Raw genomic sequence first — 7,500 nt, 5'->3', positions numbered from 1 at the left:
GCCCCGGGACTTGGGTCAGAGTATAGCCCAAGTGGAGCACTTGTGTCGGACTAGGGAGGCTGTGCCGTGCCCCCTGGAGGTCTAAAGGATGACCAGTAGTTGTGGTTCTCGCCCCGGGACTTGGGTCAGAGTATAGCCCAAGTGGAGCACTTGTGTCGGACTAGGGAGGCTGTGCCGTGCCCCCTGGAGGTCTAAAGGATGACCAGTAGTTGTGGTTCTCGCCCCGGGACTTGGGTCATAGTATAGCCCAAGTGGAGCACTTGGGTCGGACTAGGGAGGCTGTGTCGTGCCCCCTGGAGGTCTAAAGGATGACCAGTAGTTGTGGTTCTCGCCCCGGGACTTGGGTCAGAGAATAGCCCAAGTGGGACACTTGTGTCGGACTAGGGAGGCTCTGCCGTGCCCCCTGGAGGTCTAAAGGATGACCAGTAGTTGTGGTTCTCGCCCCGGGACTTGGGTCAGAGTATAGCCCAAGTGGAGCACTTGTGTCGGACTAGGGAGGCTGTGCCGTGCCCCCTGGAGGTCTAAAGGATGACCATTAGTTGTGGTTCTCGCCCCGGGACTTGGGTCAGAGTACAGCCCAAGTGGAGCACTTGCGTCGGACTAGGGAGGCTGTGCCGGGCCCCCTGGAGGTCTAAAGGATGACCAGTAGTTGTGGTTCTCGCCCCGGGCCGTGGGTCTGAGTATGGCCCAAGTGGGACACTTGTGTCGGACTAGGGAGGCTCTGCCGTGCCCCCTTGAGGTCTAAAGGATGACCAGTAGTTGTGGTTCTCGCCCCGGGACTTGGGTCATAGTATAGCCCAAGTGGGACACTTGTGTCGGACTAGGGAGGCTCTGCCGTGCCCCCTTGAGGTCTAAAGGATGACCATGAGGTCAAAAGGATGACCAGTAGTTGTGGTTCTCGCCCCGGGACTTGGGTCAGAGTATGGCCCAAGTGGTGCACTTGTGTCGGTCTAGGGAGGCTGTGCCGGTCCCCCTGGAGGTCTAAAGGATGACCAGTAGTTGTGGTTCTCGCCCCGGGACTTGGGTCAGAGTATAGCCCAAGTGGAGCACTTGTGTCGGACTAGGGAGGCTGTGCCGGGCCCCCTGGAGGTCTAAAGGATGACCAGTAGTTGTGGTTCTCACCCCGGGTCGTGGGTCCGAGTCTGGCCCGAGTAGAGCACTTTGGTCGGCTACCGGGGGGTGTGCCGTGCCCCCTGGAGGTCTAAAGGATGACCAGTAGTTGTGGTTCTCGCCCCGGGACTTGGGTCAGAGTATAGCCCAAGTGGAGCACTTGTGTCGGCCTAGGGAGGCTGTGCCGGGCCCCCTGGAGATCTAAAGGATGACCATGAGGTCAAAAGGATGACCAGTAGTTGTGGTTCTCGCCCCGGGACTTGGGTCAGAGTATAGCCCAAGTGGAGCACTTGTGTCGGCCTAGGGAGGCTGTGCCGGGCCCCCTGGAGGTCTAAAGGATGACCAGTAGTTGTGGTTCTCGCACCGGGACTTGGGTCAGAGTACAGCCCAAGTGGAGCACTTGTGTCGGTCTAGGGAGGCTGTGCCGGGCCCCCTGGAGGTCTAAAGGATGACCAGTAGTTGTGGTTCTCGCCCCGGGCCGTGGGTCTGAGTATGGCCCAAGTGGGGCACTTGCGTCGGACTGGGGAGGCTCTGCCGCGCCCCCTGGAGGTCAAAAGGATGACCAGTAGTTGTGGTTCTCACCCCGGGTCGTGGGTCCGAGTCTGGCCCGAGTAGAGCACTTTGGTCGGCTACCGGGGGGTGTGCCGTGCCCCCTGGAGCCATGGGAGTGAGCTCCAGCAGACTGGTATTTTTCGGAGAACCAGGCCCACACTCCTCAGACTTTGTGCCCAGGGACAGGCCACCAAAATCGGCCGCGGCTCGTGCACTTTGCCCCTGCGTTTCTCCCAGAACCAGAGCCGGAAAAATCCCAAAATTGATGCCCAGAGATAGTCGACTCTGCCTGGAATAGATTGCCACCCAAACCCGCCAACTCACGCTGGTTTTCCGATGGCCTCACCTACTAACCCGAGCATGGTCATCGCTCGCACCTTCCAAAACCTCCAGGGGCGCAGGCACTTTTCATTTACTGGCCATAAGGCCGACCGCCTTAAGCGTTAAGCGATAAGCGAAAGGCTTAGTTTGGACTTAGTTTTTGGAGCGACGAGGTCGCCGTTTTGTCAATTCTGAACCGATTTTCACGCGGTTTTCGACTGCCTGCGCCTGGGGAGCCGCCCAGAAGCCCCAGGCAGTGTTCTGGGTGGACTTCCGGACCGGTCCGGACCCGGTACCGGCCGGGGGAACCGCACCACGCCTCTCGGGCGTTTCTACACCGATTTTCGCGGGGTTTTCGACTGCATAGACGGGGCCACCTGCTGCAGGGCCCGAGGGAGGGCCTTACTGAGCTGGGTCCGACGCAGGGCCCGGTTCCTGGAGCCCGCTGGGGGGGGGGGGGGGTTCTCTAAGGCTCACGGCGGGCTGCTGAGGGGCCGGATCGGATGCAGACAGGCGCTCCTCTGCCCAGGTCTTTGCTCCCCTGCCCCACTAGGAATGGAAGACACACTGCCAACAGCTTCTGGAGGGTGATGGGCCCTGCTGCAGACCAGGTCCGACCCAGGTTTCAGCTATCCCACCCCGCAGGGACTTAAAGACACACTGCCATCAGCTTCTGGAGGCTGCTGAGCTCTACTATAGAGCAGGTCCGACCCAGGTTTCAGCTCCTGCAGCCCACTAGGACTTAAACACACACTGCCATCAGCGTCTGGATGGTGATGGGCCCTGCTGCAGACCAGGTCCGACCCAGGTTTCAGCTATCCCACCCCGCAGGGACTTAAAGACACACTGCCATCAGCTTCTGGAGGCTGCTGAGCTCTACTATAGAGCAGGTCCGACCCAGGTTTCAGCTCCTGCAGCCCACTAGGACTTAAACACACACTGCCATCAGCGTCTGGATGGTGATGGGCCCTGCTGCAGACCAGGTCCGACCCAGGTATCAGCTCCTGCACCCCGCAGGGAATTGAAGACACACTGCCATCAGCTTCTGGAGGCTGCTGAGCTCTGCTATAGACCAGGTCCGACCCAGGTTTCAGCTCCTGCACCCCGCAGGGAACTAAACACACACTGCCATCTGCAACTGGAGGCTGCTGAGCCCTGCTGCAGACCAGGTCCGACCCAGGTTATGGCTCTCCCACCCCCCTGGGACTTAAACACACACAGCCATCAGCTTCTGGATGGTGATGGGCCCTGCTGCAGACCAGGTCCGACCCAGGTTTCAGCTCCTCAACCCCGCAGGGACTTAAACCCACACCGCCATCAGCTTCTGGAGGGTGATGGGCCCTGCTGCGGGCCAGGTCCGACCCAGGTTTCAGCTCTCCCACCCCGCAGGGACTTAAACACACACAGCCATCAGCTTCTGGGGGCTGCTGAGCCCTGCTGCAGACCAGGTCCGACCCAGGTTTCAGCTCTCCCACCCCGCAGGGTCTTTAACACACACACTGCCATCAGCTGCTGGAGGCTGCTGAGCTCCGCTATAGACCAGGTCCGACCCAGGTTTCTGCTCCTGCACCCCGCAGGGAATGAAAGACACACTGCCATCAGCTTCTGGAGGCTGCTGAGCCCTGCTGCAGACCAGGTCCGACCCAGGTATCGGCTCTCCAACCAGGCAGAGACTTAAACACACACACACACACACACACTGCCATCAGCTTCTGGGGGCTGCTGAGCTCTGCTGTAGACCGGGTCCGACCCAGGTTTCTGCTCCTCCACCCCGCAGGGAACACACACTGCCACCAGCTTCTGGAGGGTGATGGGCCCTGCTTTAGACCAGGTCTGACCCGGGATATAGCTCTCCCACCCCGCAGGGACTTAAACACTCCTGCCATCAGCTGCTGGAGGCTGCCGAGCTCTGCTGCAGACCAGGTCCCACCCAGGTTTCTGCTCCTGCACCCCGCAGGGACTTAAACACACACTGCCACCAGCTTCTGGAGGGTGATGGGCCCTGCTGTGGACCAGGTCCGACCCGGATATCAGCTCTCCCACCAGGCAGGGACTTAAACACACACTGCAATCAGCTGCTGGAGGCTGCTGAGCTCTACTATAGACCAGGTCCGACCCAGGTTTCAGCTCTCCCACCAGGCAGTGACTTAAAGACACACTGCCATCAGCTGCTGGAGGCTGCTGAGCTCTTCTATAGACCAGGTCCGACCCAGGTTTCAGCTCTCACACCAGGCAGGGACTTAAACACACACTGCCATCAGCTGCTGGAGGCTGCTGAGCTCTGCTATAGACCAGGTCCGACCCAGGTTTCAGCTCTCCCACCAGGCAGGGACTTAAAGACACACTGCCATCAGCTGCTGGAGGCTGCCGAGCCCTGCTGCAGACCATGTCCGACCCAGGTTTCAGCTCTCCCACCAGGCAGGGACTTAGAGGCACGCTGCCATCAGCTTCTGGAGGCTGCTGAGCTCTGCCATAGACCAGGTCCGACCGAGGTTTCAGCTCTCCCACCCCGCAGGGACTTAAACACACACTGCCATCAGCTGCTGGAGGCTGCTGAGCTCTGCTATAGACCAGGTCCGACCCGGGATATAGCTCTCCCACCCCGCAGGGACTTAAACACACACTGCCATCAGCTGCTGGAGGCTGCTGAGCTCTTCTATAGACCAGGTCCGACCCAGGTTTCAGCTCTCCCACCCCGCAGGGACTTGAACACACACTGCCATCAGCTTCTGGAGGCTGCTGAGCTCTGCTATAGACCAGGTCCGACCCAGGTTTCTGCTCCTCCACCCCGCAGGGAATTAAAGACACACTGCCATCAGCTTCTGGATGGTGATGGGCCCTGCTGCAGACCAAGTCCGACCCGGGTTACAGCTCTCCCACCAGGCAGGGAATTAAACACACACTGCCATCAGCTGCTGGAGGCTGCTGAGCTCCGCTATAGACCAGGTCCGACCCGGGTTCCTGCTCCTGCACCCCGCAGGGACCAAAACACACACACTGCCATCAGCTTCTGGAGGCTGCTGAGCTCTTCTATAGACCAGGTCCGACCCAGGTTTCAGCTCTCCCACCAGGCAGGGACTTAAACACACACTGCCATCACCTTCTGCTGGCTGCTGAGCTCTGCTGCAGACCAGGTCCGACCCAGGTTTCAGCTCCTGCACCCCGCAGGGAACTAAACACACACTGCCGTCACCTTCTGCTGGCTGCTGAGCCCTGCTGCAGACCAGGTCCGACCCAGGTTTCAGCTCCTGCACCCCGCAGTGGATTAAAGACACACTGCCATCAGGTTCTGGAGGCTGCTGAGCTCTGCTGCAGACCAGGTCCGACCCAGGTTATGGCTCTCCCACCCCGCAGGGACTTAAACACACACCGCCGTCAGCTTCTGGATGGTGATGGGCCCTGCTGCAGACCAGGTCCGACCCACGTTTCAGCTCTCCCACCCCGCAGGGGATGAAACACACACTGCCATCAGCTTCTGGAGGCTGCTGAGCTCTGCTAAAGACCAGGTCCGACCCAGCTTTCAGCTCTCCCACCAGGCAGGGAGTTAAAGACACACTGTCATCGGCTTCTGGAGGGTGCTGAGCCCTGCTGCACACCAAGTCTGACCCAGGTTTCAGCTCATCCACCCCGCAGGGACCTAAACACACACTGCCATCAGCTTCTGAGTGGTAATGGGCCCTGCTGCAGACCAGGTCCGACCCAGGTTTCAGCTCCTCCACCCCGCCATCACCAGCTGGAGGCTGGCTGCTGCTCCTGCACCCTGCCATCAGCTGCTGGAGGCTTCTGTTCCTCCACCCCGCCATCAGCAGCTGGAGGCTGGCTGCTGGAGGCTGGCTGCTGCTCCTCCACCCCGCCATCACCAGCTGGAGGCTGGTTGCAGCTCCTGCACCCCGCCATCAGCTGCTGGAGGCTGCCTGCAGCCCCTGCACCCCGCCATCAGCTGCTGGAGGCTGGCTGCAGCTCCTGCACACCGCCATCAGCTGCTGGAGGCTGCCTGCAGCTCCTGCACCCCGCCATCAGCTGCTGGAGGCTGGCTGCTGCTCCTGCACCCCGCCAGCAGCTGCTGGAGGCTGGCTGCTGCTCCTCCACCCAACCATCAGCTGCTGGACGCTGGCTGCTGCTCCTGCACCCCGCCATCAGCTGCTGGAGGCTGGCTGCTGCTCCTCCACCACCCAACCATCAGCTGCTGGACGCTGGCTGCAGCTCCTCCACCCCGCCATCAGCTGCTGGTGGCTGGCTGCAGCTCCTTCACCCCGCCATCAGCTGCTGGTGGCTGGCTGCAGCTCCTTCACCCCGCCATCACCAGCTGGAGGCTGGCTGCTGCTCCTGCACCCCGCCATCAGCTGCTGGAGGCTGCCTGCAGCTCCTGCGCCCCGCCATCAGCTGCTGGAGGCTGGCTGCTGCTCCTGCACCCTGCCATCAGCTGTTCGAGGCTGGCTGCAGCTCCTCCACCCCACCATCACCAGCTGGAGGCTGGTTGCAGCTCCTGCACCCCGTCATCAGCAGCTGGAGGCTGCCTGCTGCTCCTGCACCCCGCCATCAGCTGCTGGAGGCTGCCTGCAGCTCCTGCACCCCGCCATCATTTGCTGGAGGCTGGCTGCAGCTCCTGCAACCCGCCATCAGCTGCTGGAGGCTGGCTGCTGCTCCTCCACCCCACCATGACCTGCTGGAGGCTGGCTGCAGCTCCTTCACACCGCCATCAGCTGATGGATGCTGGCTGAACGCTGGAGGCTGGCTGCTGCTCCCACACACCGCCATCAGCTCCTGGAGGCTGGCTGGCTGCTGGAGGCTGTCTGCTGCTGCTCCTCCACCCCGCCATCACCAGCTGGAGGCTGGCTGCTGGAGGCTGGCTGCAGCTCCTGCACCCCACCATCAGCTGCTGGAGGCTGGCTTCTGCTCCTCCACCCCGCCATCAGCTGCTGGGGGCTGGCTGCTGGAGGCTGGCTGCAGCTCCTCCACCCCGCCATCACCAGCTGGAGGCTGGTTGCAGCTCCTGCACCCCGCCATCAGCTGCTGGAGGCTGCCTGCTGCTCCTGCACCCCGCCATCAGCTGCTGGAGGCTGCCTGCACCTCCTGCACCCCGCCATCAGCTGCTGGAGGCTGGCTTCTGCTCCTCCACCCCGCCATCAGCTGATGGAGGCTGCCTGCTTCTCCACCCCGCCATCACTAGCTGGAGGCTGGCTGCTGGAGGCTGGCTGCAGCTCCTCCACCCCGCCATCAGCTGCTGGAGGCTGCCTGCAGCTCCTGCACCCCGCCATCACCAGCTGGAGGCTGGCTTCTGCTCCTCCACCCCGCCATCAGCTGATGGAGGCTGCCTGCTTCTCCACCCCGCCATCACTAGCTGGAGGCTGGCTGCTGGAGGCTGGCTGCAGCTCCTCCACCCCGCCATCAGCTGCTGGAGGCTGGCTGCTGCTCCTGCACCCCGCCATCAGCTGCTGGAGGCTGGCTGCTGCTCCTCCACCCAACCATCAGCTGCTGGACGCTGGCTGCAGCTCCTCCACCCCACCATCAGCTGCT

Source organism: Nothobranchius furzeri, unplaced genomic scaffold (assembly GCF_043380555.1).
Source record: "Nothobranchius furzeri strain GRZ-AD unplaced genomic scaffold, NfurGRZ-RIMD1 Scf175, whole genome shotgun sequence".
Classification (NCBI taxonomy): domain Eukaryota; kingdom Metazoa; phylum Chordata; class Actinopteri; order Cyprinodontiformes; family Nothobranchiidae; genus Nothobranchius; species Nothobranchius furzeri.
The sequence above is the reverse complement of the archived record's forward strand: the minus strand, read 5'-3'. Positions refer to the sequence as shown.